General features: G+C 39.3%; 2 long non-coding RNA genes across 2 annotated transcripts; both read right to left on the reverse strand.

The window, feature by feature from the left end:
* Positions 1-468: 468 nt before the first annotated feature.
* Positions 469-1,963, reverse strand: LOC138912565 (uncharacterized). Its single transcript, XR_011418113.1, has 3 exons — positions 1,652-1,963; positions 1,376-1,600; positions 469-1,315 (listed from the first exon to the last, which is right to left on the reverse strand). It is a non-coding gene; the product is annotated as an uncharacterized lncRNA (long non-coding RNA).
* Positions 1,964-14,353: 12,390 nt separating this feature from the next.
* Positions 14,354-16,757, reverse strand: LOC138912455 (uncharacterized). The gene is made up of 3 exons (XR_011417998.1): positions 16,506-16,757; positions 16,231-16,454; positions 14,354-16,170 (listed from the first exon to the last, which is right to left on the reverse strand). It is a non-coding gene; the product is annotated as an uncharacterized lncRNA (long non-coding RNA).
* Between the last annotated feature and the right edge of the window lie 7,202 nt (positions 16,758-23,959).

Genomic DNA, 23,959 nt, shown 5'->3' on the forward strand with positions numbered 1-23,959 from the left:
TCCATAGATGATGTGGATTTGGCGAACATCTTGAGTAGGGTAAAGTTGCAGTAAGTACTCTACTATGGCAATATAGCGACTTAATTACGATGGGTTGCCGTCGAAATAAGGTAGCTCTTGTGACGAACACGGTGAAGTGGATGCTATTTGGTTGCATACTCTGCCTACGGGATCGGCCTAGCTCAGGGAAGAGACAAGGGGGTCGGTTACTTCCTAAACAGCATCACCGCTACACAATAAAATTTGTAGACAGATTTAATGAGGCTACAGGAAGGAGACAGACAATCCGATTGGATGTAGGAGAAGATATCGATCGGTAACCATGTTGTTGAAGAACTGAGGTGGTAATGTTCTTCGGCTTGGCCCACCCTACCTGTAAGGACACATTAATGTTGAGCGCCCTTACCCTTTTCAATGAAAACCGCTTTAACTCAGATGCCCATGTTACTGTTCTTTACTTCATTTCAGTTAATTTTAAACTTCATATAAATTCAAATAAACTCGACTTTAAATACATGATTCTCAACTGTAAATTATAAGACTCGCAAAACAAGTAAATTTCTTTTACGAAAGCGAAACGGTAATTAATTTGACCTATCAGTACACTTATAATCTAAGTGGGGGGGGGGGTTTCATATTCTTTCGAGATTTAAATTTGGGTTGGTGTACACCATACGTTATATATCAAAGACAAGATGTTTACTCACGACCAATCCTCGAAGTCCGCAGGCCTGTTGACTGTAGTGCTAGGATGAGGTGTTATGTGTTGATAAATTTAATTTAGCATAGATGTCTTGATATGTGTACTAAATATCACCAAATGAGAAAAGAAAGAATATGAGTATGGGGTCAAATCATATGGTGAAAAGAATATACTCTAAATTACTTAAAAATTAGTTAAAGAAAATTAAATATAACCGCAATTAGGCGGTACGCAGCATGTGCGGTGTTTTGCCGCCGTTAATTGTTGAAATTGGGTAAATAATCCCAAGCGTCACGTTCCCGCTGATCGCTTGAGTCGGAACAGGGTCGAAATATCCAGAAATAGCTGCTGCCGCACTGTGTTTGCCTCCTCGTTGGCCAAAATGAGCTTATGGCCTGGAGGTTGTCGAAGTGAGGTTATGTTGCGCACGCGTCTATGCGAGGTTATGTGCAGCACGAGTATCCACTGTGAGGTTACGTTGCGCGCGAGCCTATGTGACTCCCCTGAGTACGTCAGCGCTCCAGATCAAGCGCTGCCCCAATCACGCACAATTTGCCGATTACTCGCGAGAGCGTTGGCTCCTTGCACGTTTAGGGGCTGATCCAGAGATAACTAGATGGGACGGGGGAGTTAGATCGAAACTGAACTAGTGCACAAATTGGCTACAAATACCTTGAAATATATATCCACAGAGAGAGGTGCTTTTGGTCTTGGCCTGATTCCTTTGTTTACTCCCTCAGCTGGCTGAGACTTGCGGTTGCAGCGGTCAATTTTAGCAGCGTAGTTGTGGGGGGGCGCCACGTGAAATCCGCGGCTTGCCGAAATTTCGGGTCGCTAACTGCAATTACACAGCTTGCCGAGACCTTGATCGGGCGCTGCCGGGTTGATTGCTGGAATCTACACTAGACGATTAGAGTCGATCTTGCGTTTGCAGTTGTTTCTGCTCACCTATGCGGTTTTCACACACTCGCGGGCTGTTGATCAGAACTTTTCGGAGCTTGCGCGTATTGCGAAATGCCGTACAAACACGGATGTACCGATTGCCTTTACTATAGGACTTTGAGCGCGTGGTAATGCACACGCGTGAACCTTAAAACTTCTCGCTGAACTATGCGTCTGGTAGCTTGGCTGAACAAAACGTAAAAGAACGCTTTGGTTGAGCGGAAATTTGTCTTATCAGTTTGCAAGGTTGCCAGATCTACGTTTGACATATGTCAAATGTCAGCGTAGCCAGATCATGGGTCTAGGGAACTATCGCTGTTAAGGTTAACAGCACTCTCCGTTCTGTTATGGGCAAGTCTGTTGTTAACGACTGTTACGTTTAAATTTTGGGACAACAAAATTCGTACCCTCACACCACAGGTTTTATTGACATACATTTTGGGAGGAGATGAAAGCTGAATAAGGGTGCTTTACCAAAGATCTTTCGCATGAAAACCTCCTAGCTCCTTTCCGTTGTGGTCTTCTAGCAGATACAATGACTGTCCTCGTTTCTCCTTTACCTTAGCCTTCACCCCGATGGGTGCTAGCTTGGCATTGAAGTGTGTGGCCTGGTTGCTTAATACAAAATTTCGTTTTATAACCTCCTGACCTACCTCAAAGGTTCGATACCGAGACCGCAAATCATACTCATTTCGGTTTTTCTCGTATGCTTTGGTCATATGCTTTGCGATATTGGATCGGATTTTTGGAAATTCATCTGCCCCATCGATCTTAGCTGAAACTTCGGTCAGCATCTGAAGATTTCGTAGCAACTTATAATCTTTACCGTGTGTTAGCATGTGCTGGCCAAAGACTACATAGTATGGGGACTTTCCAATCGATTGGTGAACTGAGTTTCTCAATGCAGAGTTTATACTCGCAAGATACATATCCCACAACCTTTGATCTGATCGAATGTATGATCTCAAGGCGGCATTAATCGAACGATTTACGCGCTCCGCTGCATTAGATTGAGGAGCGTACGCACCAGTGAATGTATGTTGGATTCCGTATTTGGACGTAAAGGTAGCGAAGTCATGGCTTTTAAACTGAGTTCCATTATCGCTAACTAATACCTCCGGAGTTCCAAAACATGCAAAAATTTCGTCTCTTAAGTAATCGATTACTATCTTTGATGTGAACCTTTTTACTGGTTTTAGCCAAGTAAATTTGGAGAAATGATCTAGAAGAATTAGAATGCCAATATTTCCATTTTTCGTCCTCGGAAATGGACCAATAAAATCCATATAAATACGTTGAAACGGCCTTTCGCTAGTAGCTTGACAACCCATGGGTGGACGAAGTCGTTGCGTGGGGTGTTTGGACGTTTTGCATATCCCACACTGAGCTATATAATTTCGAACATCTATCACCATGTTGGGCCAATAGAAGTGTCTCCGTAGTCGTTCCAAGCACTTGGCAACTCCGCAATGGGATGAGGTTGGTTGGTCGTGTGCCGACTGATTCGCGCCTATCCTCAGTTCGCTTGGAACTAACAGCTTAAATTCGGACTCATCAACTTCTGAGCTTCCAGTTGCAAAACCAGTCCTGTAATCAATGTAGTCGTCAACGACACGGAAATCTGGTATTTCTGAGTTCTGCGCACGGTCTTTTAATTGGCAGTACTCAGCGGATTGAAACGCATCCGAATGCAAGTCAATCTCTGGAAGGATATCTACGGACATGATTTCTTCTTGAAACAAACGTGACAACGCGTCTGGCACGACGTTTTGAGTCCCCTTGCGGTGCTCGATTTCAAAAACAAATCCTTGTAACTTGATTGCCCAACGGGCTAGTCTCCCGCTGAGGTCTGTTTGCTTCATTAGCCATTGTAGGGCTGAATGATCGGTAACGACTTTGAACTTATGACCCTCCACATACATGCGAAACTTCCTGATAGCTAACACCACGGCAAGGCACTCCAACTCTGTTACTGTATAGTTGCGTTGAGCACCGTTTAACTTTTGCGACATGTACGCGATAGGACGCTCATTGCCTGATTCATCGCACTGGGCCAACACTGCTCCAACGCCACACATGGATGCATCGCATTGTATTATAAACGGCTTTTCATAATCAGGGTGAACTAAAAATGGAGCCGAGCAAAGCTTGGACTTGACTTCGTCAAAATCGAGTTGTGCTTCGTCGTTCCAGGTGAATGTTTTTCCACGAAGAAGATCAGTTAGAGGAAATGTTATCGATGAATATTGGGGTATAAATCGACGATACCAGCCACACATGCCAAGAAATCTTCTTAAGTGTTGTTGGCTTTTTGGGATGGGGAATTCCGAGACAGCACTAACCTTTTTGGGGTTGACTTGAAGTGTCCCTCACCCACCACGTAACCTAGATATTCGACTTTCCTAAGACAAAACTGGCTCTTTTTAATGTTGATAGTTAGTCCAGCATGACGCAGACGAGATGCGACTTCGGCAAGATGTTTTAAATGATCTTCGAAACTGGATGACATGATTAGAAGGTCGTCTAAGTAAACGAATGTGTGCGATTTCATTTGATATGGAATGACTTGGTCCATAAGGCGACACATAGTCTGAGGGGCGTTGCACAGTCCAAAAGGCATTCGCCTAAATTGATATAATGGCCTGTTTGGTACTGTGAAGGCTGTTTTTGATCGTGACTCCTCATCTAAGTTAATCTGCCAAAAGGCATCTTTCAAATCGATTTTTGAAATGCAGTGAACTGGTGGAAGACGGCTTATCAATCCTTCTAAATTCGGAATCGGATAAGAATCTTTTATCGTAACATCGTTGACTTTTCTTGAATCGAGGCAAAACCTAACTTTATCTGGCTTGACTATCAACACGATTGGGGATGACCAGGATGACGAAGGTGCCTCTTCAATTACTCCTAAGTTAATCATCCTGTCGATCTCTACGCAAAGAAGTTTTTCACATGCTGGTGACAAGGGGTAATGCCTCTGCTTTATTGGCTTGGCATTGCCGGTATCGATGGAATGTTCGACTAAGTTTGTTATGCCAAGAACATCTCTATCAAATGACGGAAAGGAATCTATAAGGCTTTTTAATCTACGTTTCTCTGCTGACGATAAGTTAAGATTGGGCGACTCTTCCTCGACAATTAATTCATTTGTGGTAAATCCTAAGGAAATTGAAATTCCGAAATTTTCCCAGAAATCAATTCCACAAATAACGTCTTGTATTATCGATGGTACAACTAAGAATTCCATTTCTGCCTCTATGGAGTTGAAAGTCATCTGAACAAGGATGGTACCTAAAATGGTCTGTTTTGTTCCGTCGGCGGTTCGTACGTTACCACGAGTTCTAGTGTACTTATGTTTTCCCGAAACTATACTCTTCCCTAGGGAACCTCCTACTACGCTCTTATTCGCCCCACTATCAAGTAAAGCTAAGTACGGTTGGTCGAACAAAATTATATTTGCAAAAGGACGTATGTCGGTAGCAGTTCGGGTTATACTCGATATCGTGTAACTGTGATACCTGCGTTTTGATTTCCAAAATGTTCGTAACCTTATTGCTGCGCGACTTTTGGTATCCTTCTCTACAACGCCCTCAAATATCCTTCTCCTAGTCTCTTTATATTCTTTGAGTCGAATATGATATGGTTTAAAATGTCGAGTTTTGGAAAGGTCAGGTATTTTAATTGATCTATCAGGGTTGGTCGTACAATCTGGTATTTTAGAAATTTTGACATCCGAGTTTACATTCGGGCATCCGTTCTCGGACTGACACGGGTGTCCGGTTTTGAGTTTCCCGATTTTGGAGAACACTTTGGACAAGAAGGTTTATAGGTATCCGGAGCTCCGCACCCGTAGCAAAATACGCGGCGTGGTTGGAAGCACTCCTTGTATCGATGACCTACGGAATCACAATTCCAACACTTCACTTGATTGTCGTTGCGAATTGCGAAAATCGGTGAATCACTTTCCTGAGTATTTTCCTCATTTTCCTCATCTACATTTATCTCGTTTACAGCTCGCCTTGGTGCTGTGTGACGCGCATTGTTTCTTACTCTTAAATTATTAAAGAAGTCTTCATGACGGTGACATTGTCTGCGTAATGACGCTATGGTGGGTGTATCTATATGTAATAATTCATGTCCTAGATCGGATCGCAAATTATTCCGAACCGCCTGAACCAATTCTGAGTCTGACATAGGTTCCGATAGTGCATCTGCAATGGCCAAGATAGAATCGAGGAAATCGTCAAAACATTCATTAATTCACTGCTTTCTTCTTCGCATAGCATCTCTTATGTCTTGGTCGGACTTCTGATCTTTATATCTTTCCCTCAAACGAGAGCACAGTTGAGACCAATTCATTTGCTCAGACACTCTGTGGCATCGCCAATAAAAGGTCAAAGCTGGTCCTACAAACAAAAGATTTGCGTACTGATATAGTAAATCAAAGTTCCCATTCAACGCTTGACGAGTCAATGAATTTACACGAAATATGAAATCTTCAATGAAAATATCTTTAGGTGAACCGGAAAACTTTAAGTTACAGTCAGCAATTAAACTTGAAATTCGATCAGGTCGATCGACGTGATCTTCGCGACGGTATTCCCCTGAACAGTTATTAGCCATATTCGGGTAAGCTGAAAAGCTATTCTCGAAAGTCTGCCTTGGCAGTTGCTCTGCTGACGCATCCCATTCGAGTGATTGCCTACGAGAAGACGGTACATTAAGATTTTGCATTGCTGAGTTGATTTGATCGGTTAAGGTTGCAGTTATTCGGGTTTGGTACGATTCTATTGCATTAGTTATAAGTTCGTGAATTCTCCCTTCTGAAATGTTACTTGCTCTTTGTGTGCCTGCAGAACGTACTGACCGCGGTATTTGTGAACTGACATTGGATGCTGTCGTGGCTGATCGTGTACTAGGTCTTGTATTCGGCCGAGTTCTTGGAACAGTGCCTGTTCGTGCGTTCAAACTAGCTTCGTTTTGGGGTCTGGGAATGTCTAAGTTGGCGTTTTGAGATACGCTTTCAAGATTAGCGATCTGAGTAGATAGGCATGGCTGTCGACAATTTGGGCATGTTTCGTTTTGCTGTAACCAGGCATGTAGGCAAGCGCGATGGAAACGATGTCCGCAAGTGGTTTCGACACTTTCTGTATCTGCACTTGAGTCATTGCATATTGTGCATTGCAAGGGCTCAGCTGGCAATCTCTGATTAATTTCGGGACTTCTCCTGACCGACATGATTTAGTTTTCGATAATCAACAAGAACGATAACGGGATAATACGATAGTGCGATACGGGAATGTTTCGATAGAGCGGTACGACAAGTTTACGGTATCGATAAGAATGAAATTAAAATATGTTTAATTGGGACTTCTTCTTTGTTAAATCGGTTTCATTTATAAAATTACATGAGTTTTGATCGGTATCTTCTTCTTTTGGTTCTATTGTAATTGAAGACTGATTTGCTCGATGCACTGAATGAAAGAGTAGACTGCTGGAACCTTCCAGTCAGAATAATTCTCAATTTCTTCTTGCAACTTGACTGTAAATTATGTTGTTGAAATTTAAAGAAAGTTATTAAAGAAAGAGGTAGTGTTGAGCTTGCCAACAAATACAATTCTCATATTCCCTTTGACTTACTTTTGGTATTGAAAAACAAGAAAGGAAGCTACCTTCGGCCAGCCGAAGCTTATATACCCTTGCAGATAAAGTAATACTCACTCGGTGCAGTTCCAGGGATTCCAGATTCAGCGTTTCTATTTTTGAATTTTGTTTTCAAGTAGTCAAGAATTAAAACGCCTACTTCCTACAAAGTAACAATGATTTTTCTTATATATAAACATATATATATGTTTGAATATTCCTATGGGAGCCTTAAGATGTAGTGGTCCGATCCGGCTGGCTCCGACATATGTACTACCTGCAATAGGAAGAAGACTTTCGGGAAAGTTTCATCGCGATAGCTTTAAAACTGAGAGACTAGTTCGCATAGAAACGGACAGACGGACAGACGGACATGGCTAGATAGACTCGGCTATTGGTGCTGATCAAGAATATATATACTTTATGTGGTCGGAAACGTCTCCTTCACTGCGTTGCAAACATCTGACTGAAATTATAATACCCTCTACAAGGGTATAAAAAAGGAGGTATTGTTGAATTTTTCCAACAACTACAAATCTCAACTTTCTTACTCTTGAATTGGAATTGATTAAGAGGTTAATCCCCTGATTCGTTAGATAATCTGCTGGTCTGGTTCTGAAGTATATCCTAGACACACAGCAATTCCTAGTAGATTATAAAACGAATTTTCCAGGGCTGTGAACCACTCCGGAGCTGAACCACTCCGAACCGGAGTGGTTCACTTTTTTTAGAAAACGAACCGAACCGTAAACCGGAGCCCCGAATTTGTTTATAATTGATCCGGAACCGACAACAGTGTGGGGGGTTTTCTGATCATATTAACATAGTTTATTTACTAAGGGAAATAAAAATGCGCCAATTTTTGTGGCTATGCAATGACTGCATCTAACTCAAACAATCTAATAATATATAACTATCATCTTCCAAAACTTTTCGCAGTATGCCCACATTAAAATTACATGATTAAAGCAAAGAGTATACTCTTTGCCTTAACTGGTAAACACTTTATAAATCATAAATCTAGTAACTTTACTTATAAGTCTTAATGTTATGGTACATATTTCAATGAAAATACATGGAAATAAATGTTGACTTTATTATTTCATTAAAAAAAAATTATTTTTTGAACCCTGGTTCGAACCTGAACCCTGCTCCGGCTCATCATTGAACCGGTTCGCAAACCGGAACATTATCTGTCGATTAGGTTTGAACCCCGAACCGAACCCATGCAAAAATAATATGGGTTCACAGCCCTGGAATTTTCTGAACTATTGTGACGGATGTCTATACATGGATTTGTCGGAATGTTGGTTGGGGAAGCATGGGGTAAACAATATTTAGATTTTCTTGCTTTTGCTTTGTTGTTGTTGCAATTTGCTGTGGCAGCGGCCCCACGTTGGGCGCCATTTGTTCTGTGACGAACACGGTGAAGTGGATGCTATTTGGTTGCATACTCTGCCTACGGGATCGGCCTAGCTCAGGGAAGAGACAAGGGGGTCGGTTACTTCCTAAACAGCATCACCGCCACACAATAAAATTTGTAGACAGAGTTAAGGAGGCTACAGGAAGGAGACAGACAATCCGATTGGATGTAGGAGAAGATATCGATCGGTAACCATGTTGTTGATTGCTTGCATCTGGAATCTACACTAGACGAACGATTAACGCGCTCCGCTGCATTAGATTGAGGAGCGTACGCACCAGTGAATGTATGTTGAATTCCGTATTTAGATGTAAAGGTTGCGAAGTCATGGCTTTTAATCTGAGTTTAATACCTCCGGAGTTCCAAAACATGCAAAAATTTCTTCTTTTAAGTAATCGATTACTATTTTTGATGTGAACCATTTTACTGGTTTTAGCCAAGTAAATTTAGAGAAATGATCTAGAAGAATTAGAATGCCAATATGTCCATTTTTCGACCTCGGAAATGGACCAATGAAATCCATATAGATACGTTGAAACGGCCTTTCGCTAGTAGCTTGACAACCCATAGGTGGACGAAGTCGTTGCGTGGGGTGTTTGGACGTTTTGCATATCCCACACTGAGCTATATAATTTCGAACATCTATCACCATGTTGGGCCAATAGAAGTGTCTCCGTAGTCGTTCCAAGCACTTGGCAACTCCGCAATGGGATGAGGTTGGTTGGTCGTGTGCCGACTGATTCGCGCCTATCCTCAGTTCGCTTGGAACAAACAGCTTAAATTCGGACTCATCAACTTCTGAGCTTCCAGTTGCAAAACCAGTCCTGTAATCAATGTAGTCGTCAACGACACGGAAATCTGGTATTTCTGAGTTCTGCGCACGGTCTTTTAATTGGCAGTACTCAGCGGATTGAAACGCATCCGAATGCAAGTCAATCTCTGGAAGGATATCTACGGACATGATTTCTTCTTGAAACAAACGTGACAACGCGTCTGGCACGACGTTTTGAGTCCCCTTGCGGTGCTCGATTTCAAAAACAAATCCTTGTAACTTGATTGCCCAACGGGCTAGTCTCCCGCTGAGGTCTGTTTGCTTCATTAGCCATTGTAGGGCTGAATGATCGGTAACGACTTTGAACTTATGACCCTCCACATACATGCGAAACTTCCTGATAGCTAACACCACGGCAAGGCACTCCAACTCTGTTACTGTATAGTTGCGTTGAGCACCGTTTAACTTTTGCGACATGTACGCGATAGGACGCTCATTGCCTGATTCATCGCACTGGGCCAACACTGCTCCAACGCCACACATGGATGCATCGCATTGTATTATAAACGGCTTTTCATAATCAGGGTGAACTAAAAATGGAGCCGAGCAAAGCTTGGACTTGACTTCGTCAAAATCGAGTTGTGCTTCGTCGTTCCAGGTGAATGTTTTTCCACGAAGAAGATCAGTTAGAGGAAATGTTATCGATGAATATTGGGGTATAAATCGACGATACCAGCCACACATGCCAAGAAATCTTCTTAAGTGTTGTTGGCTTTTTGGGATGGGGAATTCCGAGACAGCACTAACTTTTTTGGGGTTGACTTGAAGTGTCCCTCACCCACCACGTAACCTAGATATTCGACTTTCCTAAGACAAAACTGGCTCTTTTTAATGTTGATAGTTAGTCCAGCATGACGCAGACGAGATGCGACTTCGGCAAGATGTTTTAAATGATCTTCGAAACTGGATGACATGATTAGAAGGTCGTCTAAGTAAACGAATGTGTGCGATTTCATTTGATATGGAATGACTTGGTCCATAAGGCGACACATAGTCTGAGGGGCGTTGCACAGTCCAAAAGGCATTCGCCTAAATTGATATAATGGCCTGTTTGGTACTGTGAAGGCTGTTTTTGATCGTGACTCCTCATCTAAGTTAATCTGCCAAAAGGCATCTTTCAAATCGATTTTTGAAATGCAGTGAACTGGTGGAAGACGGCTTATCAATCCTTCTAAATTCGGAATCGGATAAGAATCTTTTATCGTAACATCGTTGACTTTTCTTGAATCGAGGCAAAACCTAACTTTATCTGGCTTGACTATCAACACGATTGGGGATGACCAGGATGACGAAGGTGCCTCTTCAATTACTCCTAAGTTAATCATCCTGTCGATCTCTACGCAAAGAAGTTTTTCACATGCTGGTGACAAGGGGTAATGCCTCTGCTTTATTGGCTTGGCATTGCCGGTATCGATGGAATGTTCGACTAAGTTTGTTATGCCAAGAACATCTCTATCAAATGACGGAAAGGAATCTATAAGGCTTTTTAATCTACGTTTCTCTGCTGACGATAAGTTAAGATTGGGCGACTCTTCCTCGACAATTAATTCATTTGTGGTAAATCCTAAGGAAATTGAAATTCCGAAATTTTCCCAGAAATCAATTCCACAAATAACGTCTTGTATTATCGATGGTACAACTAAGAATTCCATTTCTGCCTCTATGGAGTTGAAAGTCATCTGAACAAGGATGGTACCTAAAATGGTCTGTTTTGTTCCGTCGGCGGTTCGTACGTTACCACGAGTTCTAGTGTACTTATGTTTTCCCGAAACTATACTCTTCCCTAGGGAACCTCCTACTACGCTCTTATTCGCCCCACTATCAAGTAAAGCTAAGTACGGTTGGTCGAACAAAATTATATTTGCAAAAGGACGTATGTCGGTAGCAGTTCGGGTTATACTCGATATCGTGTAACTGTGATACCTGCGTTTTGATTTCCAAAATGTTCGTAACCTTATTGCTGCGCGACTTTTGGTATCCTTCTCTACAACGCCCTCAAATATCCTTCTCCTAGTCTCTTTATATTCTTTGAGTCGAATATGATATGGTTTAAAATGTCGAGTTTTGGAAAGGTCAGGTATTTTAATTGATTGGTTGGTTGGTCGTACAATCTGGTATTTTAGAAATTTTGACATCCGAGTTTACATTCGGGCATCCGTTCTCGGACTGACACGGGTGTCCGGTTTTGAGTTTCCCGATTTTGGAGAACACTTTGGACAAGAAGGTTTATAGGTATCCGGAGCTCCGCACCCGTAGCAAAATACGCGGCGTGGTTGGAAGCACTCCTTGTATCGATGACCTACGGAATCACAATTCCAACACTTCACTTGATTGTCGTTGCGAATTGCGAAAATCGGTGAATCACTTTCCTGAGTATTTTCCTCATTTTCCTCATCTACATTTATCTCGTTTACAGCTCGCCTTGGTGCTGTGTGACGCGCATTGTTTCTTACTCTTAAATTATTAAAGAAGTCTTCATGACGGTGACATTGTCTGCGTAATGACGCTATGGTGGGTGTATCTATATGTAATAATTCATGTCCTAGATCGGATCGCAAATTATTCCGAACCGCCTGAACCAATTCTGAGTCTGACATAGGTTCCGATAGTGCATCTGCAATGGCCAAGATAGAATCGAGGAAATCGTCAAAACATTCATTAATTCACTGCTTTCTTCTTCGCATAGCATCTCTTATGTCTTGGTCGGACTTCTGATCTTTATATCTTTCCCTCAAACGAGAGCACAGTTGAGACCAATTCATTTGCTCAGACACTCTGTGGCATCGCCAATAAAAGGTCAAAGCTGGTCCTACAAACAAAAGATTTGCGTACTGATATAGTAAATCAAAGTTCCCATTCAACGCTTGACGAGTCAATGAATTTACACGAAATATGAAATCTTCAATGAAAATATCTTTAGGTGAACCGGAAAACTTTAAGTTCCAGTGAGCAATTAAACTTGAAATTCGATCAGGTCGATCGACGTGATCTTCGCGACGGTATTCCCCTGAACAGTTATTAGCCATATTCGGGTAAGTCTGCCTTGGCAGTTGCTCTGCTGACGCATCCCATTCGAGTGATTGCCTACGAGAAGACGGTACATTAAGATTTTGCATTGCTGAGTTGATTTGATCGGTTAAGGTTGCAGTTATTCGGGTTTGGTACGATTCTATTGCATTAGTTATAAGTTCGTGAATTCTCCCTTCTGAAATGTTACTTGCTCTTTGTGTGCCTGCAGAACGTACTGACCGCGGTATTTGTGAACTGACATTGGATGCTGTAGTGGCTGATCGTGTACTAGGTCTTGTATTCGGCCGAGTTCTTGGAACAGTGCCTGTTCGTTCGTTCGAACTAGCTTCGTTTTGGGGTCTGGGAATGTCTAAGTTGGCGTTTTGAGATACGCTTTCAAGATTAGCGATCTGAGTAGATAGGCATGGCTGTCGACAATTTGGGCATGTTTCGTTTTGCTGTAACCAGGCATGTAGGCAAGCGCGATGGAAACGATGTCCGCAAGTGGTTTCGACACTTTCTGTATCTGCACTTGAGTCATTGCATATTGTGCATTGCAAGGGCTCAGCTGGCAATCTCTAATTAATTTCGGGACTTCTCCTGACCGACATGATTTAGTTTTCGATAATCAACAAGAACGATAACGGGATAACACGATAGTGCGATACGGGAATGTTTCGATAGAGCGGTACGACAAGTTTACGGTATCGATAAGAATGAAATTAAAATATGTTTAATTGGGACTTCTTCTTTGTTAAATCGGTTTCATTTATAAAATTACATGAGTTTTGATCGGTATCTTCTTCTTTTGGTTCTATTGTAATTGAAGACTGATTTGCTCGATGCACTGAATGAAAGAGTAGACTGCTGGAACCTTCCAGTCAGAATAATTCTCAATTTCTTCTTGCAACTTGACTGTAAATTATGTTGTTGAAATTTAAAGAAAGTTATTAAAGAAAGAGGTATTGTTGAGCTTGCCAACAAATACAATTCTCATATTCCCTTTGACTTACTTTTGGTATTGAAAAACAAGAAAGGAAGCTACCTTCGGCCAGCCGAAGCTTATATACCCTTGCAGATAAAGTAATACTCACTCGGTGCAGTTCCAGGGATTCCAGATTCAGCGTTTCAATTTTTGAATTTTGTTTTCAAGTAGTCAAGAATTAAAACGCCTACTTCCTACAAAGTAACAATGATTTTTCTTATATATAAACATATATATATGTTTGAATATTCCTATGGGAGCCTTAAGATGTAGTGGTCCGATCCGGCTGGCTCCGACATATGTACTACCTGCAATAGGAAGAAGACTTTCGGGAAAGTTTTATCGCGATAGCTTTAAAACTGAGAGACTAGTTCGCATAGAAACGGACAGACGGACATGGCTAGATAGACTCGGCTATTGGTGCTGATCAAGAATATATATACTTTATGTGGTCGGAAACGTCTCCTTCACTGCGTTGCAAACATCTGACTGAAATTATAATACCCTCTACAAGGGTATAAAAAAGGAGGTATTGTTGAATTTTTCCAACAACTACAAATCTCGACTTTCTTACTCCTGAATTGGAATTGATTAAGAGGTTAATCCTCTGATTCGTTAGATAATCTGCTGGTCTGGTTCTGAAGTATATCCTAGACACACAGCAATTCCTAGTAGATTATAAAACGAATTTTCCAGGGCTGTGAACCACTCCGGAGCTGAACCACTCCGAACCGGAGTGGTTCACTTTTTTTTAGAAAACGAACCGAACCGTAAACCGGAGCCCCGAATTTGTTTATAATTGATCCGGAACCGACAACAGTGTGGGGGGTTTTCTGATCATATTAACATAGAGTTTATTTACTAAGGGAAATAAAAATGCGCCAATTTTTGTGGCTATGCAATGACTGCATCTAACTCAAACAATCTAATAATATATAACTATCATCTTCCAAAACTTTTCGCAGTATGCCCACATTAAAATTACATGATTAAAGCAAAGAGTATACTCTTTGCCTTAACTGGTAAACACTTTATAAATCATAAATCTAGTAACTTTACTTATAAGTCTTAATGTTATGGTACATATTTCAATGAAAATACATGGAAATAAATGTTGACTTTATTATTTCATTAAAAAAAATTATTTTTTGAACCCTGGTTCGAACCTGAACCCTGCTCCGGCTCATCATTGAACCGGTTCGCAAACCGGAACATTATCTGTCGATTAGGTTTGAACCCCGAACCGAACCCATGCAAAAATAATATGGGTTCACAGCCCTGGAATTTTCTGAACTATTGTGTCGGATGTCTATACATGGATTTGTCGGAATGTTGGTTGGGGAAGCATGGGGTAAACAATATTTAGATTTTCTTGCTTTTGCTTTGTTGTTGTTGCAATTTGCTGTGGCAGCGGCCCCACGTTGGGCGCCATTTGTTCTGTGACGAACACGGTGAAGTGGATGCTATTTGGTTGAATACTCTGCCTACGGGATCGGCCTAGCTCAGGGAAGAGACAAGGGGGTCGGTTACTTCCTAAACAGCATCACCGCCACACAATAAAATTTGTAGACAGAGTTAAGGAGGCTACAGGAAGGAGACAGACAATCCGATTGGATGTAGGAGAAGATATCGATCGGTAACCATGTTGTTGAAGAACTGAGGTGGTAATGTTCTTTGGCTTGGCCCACCCTACCTGTGAGGACACATTAATGTTGAACGCCTTTACCCTTTTCAATGAAAACCGCTTTAACTCAGATGCCCATGTTACTGTTCTTTACTTCATTTCAGTTAATTTTAAACTTCATATAAATTCAAATAAACTCGACTTCAAATACATGATTCTCAACTGTAAATTATAAGACTCGCAAAACAAGTAAATTTCTTTTACGAAAGCGAAACGGTAATTAATTTGACCTATCAGTACGCTTATAATCTAAGTGGGGGGGGGTTTCATATTCTTTCGAGATTTAAATTTGGGTTGGTGTACACCATACGTTATATATCAAAGACAAGATGTTTACTCACGACCAATCCTCGAAGTCCGCAGGCCTGTTGACTGTAGTGCTAGGATGAGGTGTTATGTGTTGATAAATTTAATTTAGCATAGATGTCTTGATATGTGTACTAAATATCACCAAATGAGAAAAGAAAGAATATGAGTATGGGGTCAAATCATATGGTGAAAAGAATTTACTCTAAATTACTTAAAAATTAGTTAAAGAAAATTAAATATAACCGCAATTAGGCGGTACGCAGCATGTGCGGTGTTTTGCCGCCGTTAATTGTTGAAATTGGGTAAATAATCCCAAGCGTCACGTTCCCGCTGATCGCTTGAGTCGGAACAGGGTCGAAATATCCAGAAATAGCTGCTGCCGCACTGTGTTTGCCTCCTCGTTGGCCAAAATGAGCTTATGGCCTGGAGGTTGCCGAAGTGAGGTTATGTTGCGCACGCATCTATGCGAGGTTATGTGCAGCACGAGTATCCACTGTGAGGTTACGTTGCGCGCGAGCCTATGTGACTCCCTTGAGTACGTCAGCGCTCCAGATAAAGCGCTGCCCCAATCACGCACAATTTGCCGATTACTCGCGAGAGCGTTGGCTTCTTGCACGTTTAGGGGCTGATCCAGAGATAACTAGATGGGACGGGGGAGTTAGATCGAAACTGAACTAGTGCACGAATTGGCTACGAATACCTTGAAATATATATCCACAGAGAGAGGTGCTTTTGGTCTTGGCCTGATTCCTTTGTTTACTCCCTCAGCTGGCTGAGACTTGCGGTTGCAGCGGTCAATTTTAGCAGCGTAGTTGTGGGGGGCGCCACGTGAAATCCGCGGCTTGCCGAAATTTCGGGTCGCTAACTGCAATTACACAGCTTGCCGAGACCTTGATCGGGCGCTGCCGGGTTGATTGCTGGAATCTACACTAGACGATTAGAGTCGATCTTGCGTTTGCAGTTGTTTATGCTCACCTATGCGGTTTTCACACACTCGCGGGCTGTTGACCAGAACTTTTCGGCTTGCGCGTATTGCGAAATGCCGTACAAACACGGATGTACCGATTGCCTTTACTATAGGACTTTGAGCGCGTGGTAATGCACACGCGTGAACCTTAAAACTTCTCGCTGAACTATGCGTCTGGTAGCTTGGCTGAACAAAACGTAAAAGAACGCTTTGGTTGAGCGGAAATTTGTCTTATCAGTTTGCAAGGTTGTTTGACATATGTCAAATGTCAGCGTAGCCAGATCATGGGTCTAGGGAACTATCGCTGTTAAGGTTAACAGCACTCTCCGTTCTGTTATGGGCAAGTCTGTTGTTAACGACTGTTACGTTTAAATTTTGGGACAACAAAATTCGTACCCTCACACTCTTTGATTTGTCCGATAAGCTGATTCAGATGCAGCTCAGACAACTGCGGTAGCACTGGTGGGTTTGCCATGTTTATATTTTGTTTTCAATATTGACACTTTTTAAATTTCAAGCGCGTATTGACCGAATTGGATTTTTATTTTATTTTCTGCGTGCGAAAATTACACATAGATTCTTTAGCGGATCTCGATATTTGTCGTTTTGTATATTCACGGATTTTTCGCTGATCAGGACAGACTAGTCGTATAGTAATATCCTTTAGTTAATCAGTACCGATGACTTTTAAAATGACTTCAAGATCCTACCGGCTGCGCCAATAAAATGTTTGCACCATAAGTTTAATATAAAAAAAAAACTTTTTTTAATTTTAATTTTAAACTGGTTACAATATTTTTTTATTTGGAAGAACACTGACTGTCTTTAGACAAGTCTCAAACTGAACTCGCTTCTTAACTTAAACTTCTTTGATGATCATACCTCGGTTCTGAGCTTTATAGCTTTCTATGAGTGGAGTTAGCTTTAATTGAGTGAGTTTTAAAATTGCCCTTTGGATTGTTGATTGATAATGCACCGGCGACTCAATCCGATTGTTTAGTCTAAATCTTTGGGGATTTTTTTCTCATTTTCTATTGAGGGTCCGAAAGTGTGGGAACGAACTGATAATGTAATTTGATTCGTTCTGGATGTTTAGTCTAAAGCCTGGGTACATTTGCAATTAGATATTGGCTGGTGGAGTACTAAGGTTATCTGAAGGGTGAATTCTGGGATGGTGTATGTGTGTGTAAGTGTGTGGGCGTATGGACATGTGCATAGAGTTATGTGGAACTATGGATATGTCAAGATATATATATATAAATTTTAAACCAATGCACCCCACAGTTCAAAAGGTATTTCAATTCAATCTTTCTTTTTAAAAGTTCTTATAAAAGTTGACAAATAACTCTTATTTGTTGATTTTTACAATATAAATTTAAGCGTAAGAGTTATTTGTCAACTTTAATAATAAAAATTGAAAAATAAGATTTATTTGTCAATTTTTTAACTCTTATTTACGATCCCTGATTTTAAGTAACTCGTAATTATTTTATTAGCCTTCCTTTAAACATATTTATACACTGGCTTAACTTAAAAGCTGGTAGGGGATCACAATTCAGGCATTTTGGCCCCATGTGCTTACCCACAGAGAAAATTCCTCTGGAAAATAACATATTTTTAAAAAATACAAGCGGAAGGGACAAAACCACATTCACCCCTAGCATTTCTTTCATATCTGGTTTCAAAATACACGGGGGTGACACAAAAAGTAAGCGGAAAATGATATTATTATATCTGGATGCAGGACAAAATCCACTGGTTTTTCGACTTCTCGCATTATAGATTTTCCACACGTAGGGGAGAGTGGGGGAATTTCGTCACAGGGGCAATTTCGTCACCTGCAATATCTCGGAGTCCATAAGTCGTAAAAATATATAATTTTTTTGTTTTAGTCCTTCAAGACGGCCAGACACAACCAATGCATTTTTTTTTGCACAGAAGGCCAAGATAATAAAGCTATAATATTAAATGTGTTTTAACAGTTCAAAAGCTACATTTAGTTCTCGACGAAATTTTTTCTGTATGCCACAATTCAAAAGGAATAAGATACACGATTTTTTATATAATACACAGTGCTATAATGTGCATTTCTGCGTCAGTGATTTTTAACTTCGCGCCTAATTTCGCAAGAAAAATAATTATTTCTAAAAAAGTACGGTCTGGGGAAATTTCGCCACCCTACGCTAAGGGTAAATTGGCACCTATTTTAAATACATATTTTTATATTTGACGAGCTGGCTAACGAACAGACTACCAGCAGCAGCAACAAATATAGGACGTCAACAAAAATGGTACGCTTGATCAGTGTAGCATATTTTCAGGCGTTAAACTCCCTACATTTTTCAGGTGACGAAATTGCCCCGGTGGTGTGGTGATTTTACCCCCCTGTGTGGTGAGATTGCCCCAGTATATTGGTTTTACATTTTATTTTTTTATAAATCACCAAGCTAATTAAAAAAATAGGGGAATGTCACATTTTAAAGCTTGGTGATAACCGCATTCAACAATAAAAATAGAAATATGATAACGTGTCTCAAGATGGACAAAAAATAGCTTTGAAAAAATGCTGACGAAATTCCCCCACTCTCCCCTACTCAGTTAGGGTTTTCCTCTACTTGCAATGTCTGCTTTTCCGCACCCTCTCAGTTTTAGTTTTTCGCAGTTATGGTTTTGCACTGCTTTGCAGTATCTGATTTCCCACAATACAAATCATTTTTTTTTAAACATTTGTTTGTGTATTTATTAATAATATGTACAATCGAAGCATTGGAATTAAAAATTGTTAATGCCTGAAGCATTCCCGGTTTTTGCTTGGCCGAATGCAGTTCTTAGGTATCCATGTCTTGTCTGTCTTCTGAAAATATCAAAAATAATTAAATAATTAATTAATTAAAGACCAGGAATTATAATAAGAGCAATTACTATTAATACGTCTCCGCACAAAATTAAGGAAGCTCTCCAGAAATTATGCCAGGTTTGCCATTGCCGATCATTTACCCTCTGATCAGCTGTTTTATGTGGGGTAAATATATCAACAAGAGAGAACGCAATAGTCGGGTTCGTGTCCCGACTATCAAATACCCGTCACTCGGCTAAAGGGATTTATACTTCTCGGAAATCTTTAAAGGTATGGGCGACAGACACATTTTAAAATCGTTAGTGGGCGATTGTGGGCGTTAGAGGGGGCGTGGCACTCGGCTAAAATAAACTTGCACTGCGTAAGAAGCCCAAGAATATGTGTGGGAAATCTCAACCTTCTAGCTTTTGTAGTTTCCGAGATCGCAGCGTTCATACGGACAGACAGACAGACGGACATGGCTATATCGACTCGGCTAGTGACCCTGATCAAGAATATATATACTTTATAGGGTCGGAAACGCTTCCTTCTCCCTGTTACATACTTTTGCACGAATACTATATACCCTTTTACTCTACGAGTAACGGGTGTAAAAATGGTTTACTCGTCCTTATGTTAGCGTACACTCAAAAAAAAACAGCCCGAAATCGGCAGTAAATCAATAAATTCGCCATGAATTTCAGTCGATGGCGATTGACCATATTTTTTAGAAAAAAATTTTCTGAAATGTAGAAAAAAATTTCTGAAATGCAGAAATACTTTTCTAAAATCAAGAAAAATTTCCATTAAATTGAGAAATTTTCCTAAAATCCAGAAAGTACTTTTCTTGAACATAGAAATTATTTTCTTAAAACAAGAAAGGACTTTTTTAAAAAACAGAAAGGTTTTTTCTTAAAACCAGAACAGATTTTTCTTAATCCCAGAAAATTTTTTCTAAAAATCATAAAGGAATTTTCTTAAAAGCAGAAAGACTTTTCTGAAAACCAGTAAGAATGTTTCTTAATTCCAGGAACTATTTTCTATAAACCAGAGAAAATACCACAAAATATTTTTCTAAATTGTATTTTTTTTTATTTTTGTTTTATAAAATCAATACATTTTTTAATAGATTGTAATGAATAATATGTGATATATAAAAGGATAAATATACTTAAAAATAAAATTTGGGCTTAACATATTTTGAATTATTATTTGATATTGCGTTGGTGGATTGCTCAGATTTTGTAATTTCGTATTCGTAAAATCACAGATTCTTTCCTTCTTGTAGCAAGTAAGGTGATCACAATATGAAGTTTCTACTTCTTCACATAAAAAGTAAATTTCGTTTTCAAAGAGGACGATTTCGGTAGTTTGTACACCCAGAAAACAAAATGCACTAAAAAGGGGCCTAATTACTTAAAATTTTAGGAAACATGGCCAGAAAAATGCGCCAAGTCCATGCATTACCTAAACATATACATATACATATATTATTAATTAAAAAGATTTTGGCTTAACATATTGTTTATCATTAAGGCTATGTACATGAATTGGGGGTTAAAAATTTCATTAATGTTAATTAAAGTATGTGATCCGTATCCTTCAACATCGTAGCAGTAGTACTGTTGGCAACGTTTCGTTAACAGCTCTTGACAAAAAATATATATATATTTTCCTCTAATAATATTATTTCTCTTATTACATAGTACTTTTGGATAATTTGAAAAATTACATATTTACGTTTATAGAGGTTGCCAAAATTTTTAACATAATTATAACATTTTGCAGTAGAAAAATCTTTTTGAGGGTAGATTTCGTGAAATTTGTTGTAGTAAATCGAATTTTTAAAACGACATGATGTCTTACTTAAATTAATATTAAACTTTTTAAAGTTTAAAATTTTATCCGCGAAATTAAAATTTATTTTATTCTTTCTTCTGGAGTTAATGTTTTTAAGGTATGACTTTAGTTCTCTATGCTTCGATTCAAATTGAAACGTCCAAAGATATCGAAGAGGACCAGATTGTTTTATTAGTCTGTGGTAATGAATTAAAAAGTGGTGTTTGGGTTTAAGAGTATCATTGAACAGGCTAACGTATTGACTATTGTGAAATATTATAAGTTCTTCGGTTTTTTTATGTCTTCATTAAAAATATTCGAACAAGTAAATTTAAAACGAATTTCCAAACACCATCTTCGGGATCCATTTTATCACCCACCATAAATGGAAAATGATGGAGGAAGCAAAGCATTTCGCGGGCAGACATCTTTATGGAGTTGTTTTGTAAGTGTACTGTTTTGAACGGCGGGCTTTGGTTTCCGTTTTCAGTCTCACCGAAATTAAAATTTTGCTTCCTTGAATTTACAAATTCCAAAGAAAAAACTTTTTTTTTTATATAATATTTTAGTATGTGGGAAACGTCGTATTTTAATATTCCCTCAAATATGTCGTACATTATGTCTGATGAATAGTTTTCTATGACAGAAAAGTCAATTAGCCTGTTAAAAATAGAACATTCCCTCATTCCAAAAGATTGGTTTCTACAATCCTCTAAATAGTCACTTTCAGTCTTGAGCTCTTCCACATTTTCTGAATAGGTAGTATGTGTGTCTTCCTGATTCCTTTGATTTTGTTTTTCCATAGATTACCGTTTATAAAATTTTTTAATGTTGTTTGATGAGATAAATTAATCAAATGACTTTGATACTCTTCAAAGACGTTAGGAAATATGACATACTTTGTCTTGGTTGGCTCTAGAGTCATTCGATTTTTAAATCGCAAAGATTGAACGGAATTATCAACCGTTATTATATTGGCTGACTCCCACAACTCATTGGCTGAAAGTTCTTTTATCAGCATATATTCTGTACTAAATGGCTTAAAAGGACTCCCACAAAATTCTATAAGGTTTTTTATCTTCTCTGTAGCTTCAGAGCCGGGAATGACACTGGATAATATACTTTCTAGCTCTGTCTTTAACGGCGTAGACAGCTCTCGTCGATATGGAGATTGTATTCAAATTATTATTATAATTAATCTGTTCCTCGGGTGGGTTTAGAGAAGGCAGCGTATTAAAGCTATCATTATTGTCGAAAGTTTCCTCAAAGGAGGTATTTCCTTCGCCCAAAACATCAATATTCAATATTCATATTGTTTGCGCACTTTGCGCTTGCATAATGAAATATGTTGAATAGTGTAAGGCGGGAGCGGGAGCGCAATAAAGCTTTAAGGAGGGAGATACATATAGAAAAAAAAAAAATTCCATTTTTATACCCTTGCAGAGGGTATTATGATTTCAGTCAGAAGTTTGCAACGCAGTGAAGGAGACGTTTCCGACCCCATAGTGTATATATTTTCTTGATCAGCATTACTAGACGAGTCGATCTAGCCATGTCCGTCTGTCCGTCCGTCTGTCCGTCTGTCCGTCCGTTTCTACGCAATCTAGTCTCTCAGTTTTGAAGCTATCGCGATGAAACTTTCCCAAAAGTCTTCTTTCTATTGCTGGTAGTAGTAGCAGTAGTCGGAACCAACCGGATCGGATAACTATATCTTATAGCTCCCATAGGAAGGAAACGTTAAAAAAATTCTAGCTTCGGTGCTTTTTGAAATAAAACCTTCTACTCTTGGAAATATTATTTTTTAAATATTTCAGAATTTCGAATAAAATATTTTAAAAATCGGACGACTATATCATATAGCTGCCATAGGAACGATCGGAAAATTAATGGGAAAGTTACACAGAAATAAATTTTAGCTTTTTTGGATTTTATTGTATTTTCTTCTACTTTAGAACATGACTCTTTTTAAATATTTCAATTTTCATTTTATCGAAATTGGACGCCTATATCATATAGCTGCCATAGGAACGATCGAAAAATAAATGGGAAATTAATTTGAAACAAATTATAGCTCCGTTGGTTTTTATTGTATTCTCTTATACTCTAGGACATGATTTTTTTTAATATTTCAGAGTTTTGAATTAAATTTAACAAAAATCGGACGACTATATTATATAGCTGCAATAGGGAAGGATAGAAAATATAATATTAAAATAATACGAAATTTAAAATTTTTGCGATTTGTAAGTTAATAGGAACGATCTGCAAGGGTATATAAGCTTCGGCTGGCCGAAGCTAGCTTTCTTTCTTGTTTTTTTATTATTTAAATTGGTAGAACAACTCTTTAAGAATGTGTCATGAAAGTTTCACGAAGAAATTCGAACTATTTTGGAACTTATACACACAAAAAAAAAACTTGGTAAAATCAACTGTAATAATTGTCAAACAGGCCCCAACTAGCAAAATTGTCAATTCTACTAAGTAAATTGTCATTTCACAACAACAAAATACACACAATTAGCAAAGACACAAACCCAAAGCAAAAACAAAATACACGTAACTATTTTAATAGTTACGTAACTATCTTTGTTGGTCAATTTTACCAAGCAAATTTTTTTGTGTGTACCAGGATGAAGGCACCCACCTTCCTTGTGCAGTAGATATATTTCATTACTTTGAATGCGTTTTTCTCGATACCATGTTTTCCTCAGCTGCGGATCGTGTATCTCAAAAAGTAATGCTTCGATCATCATGCTGCTTTTACAGAAATGTTTGTAATGAAATTGC

This window comes from Drosophila takahashii, chromosome 2R, assembly GCF_030179915.1.
Source record: "Drosophila takahashii strain IR98-3 E-12201 chromosome 2R, DtakHiC1v2, whole genome shotgun sequence".
Classification (NCBI taxonomy): domain Eukaryota; kingdom Metazoa; phylum Arthropoda; class Insecta; order Diptera; family Drosophilidae; genus Drosophila; species Drosophila takahashii.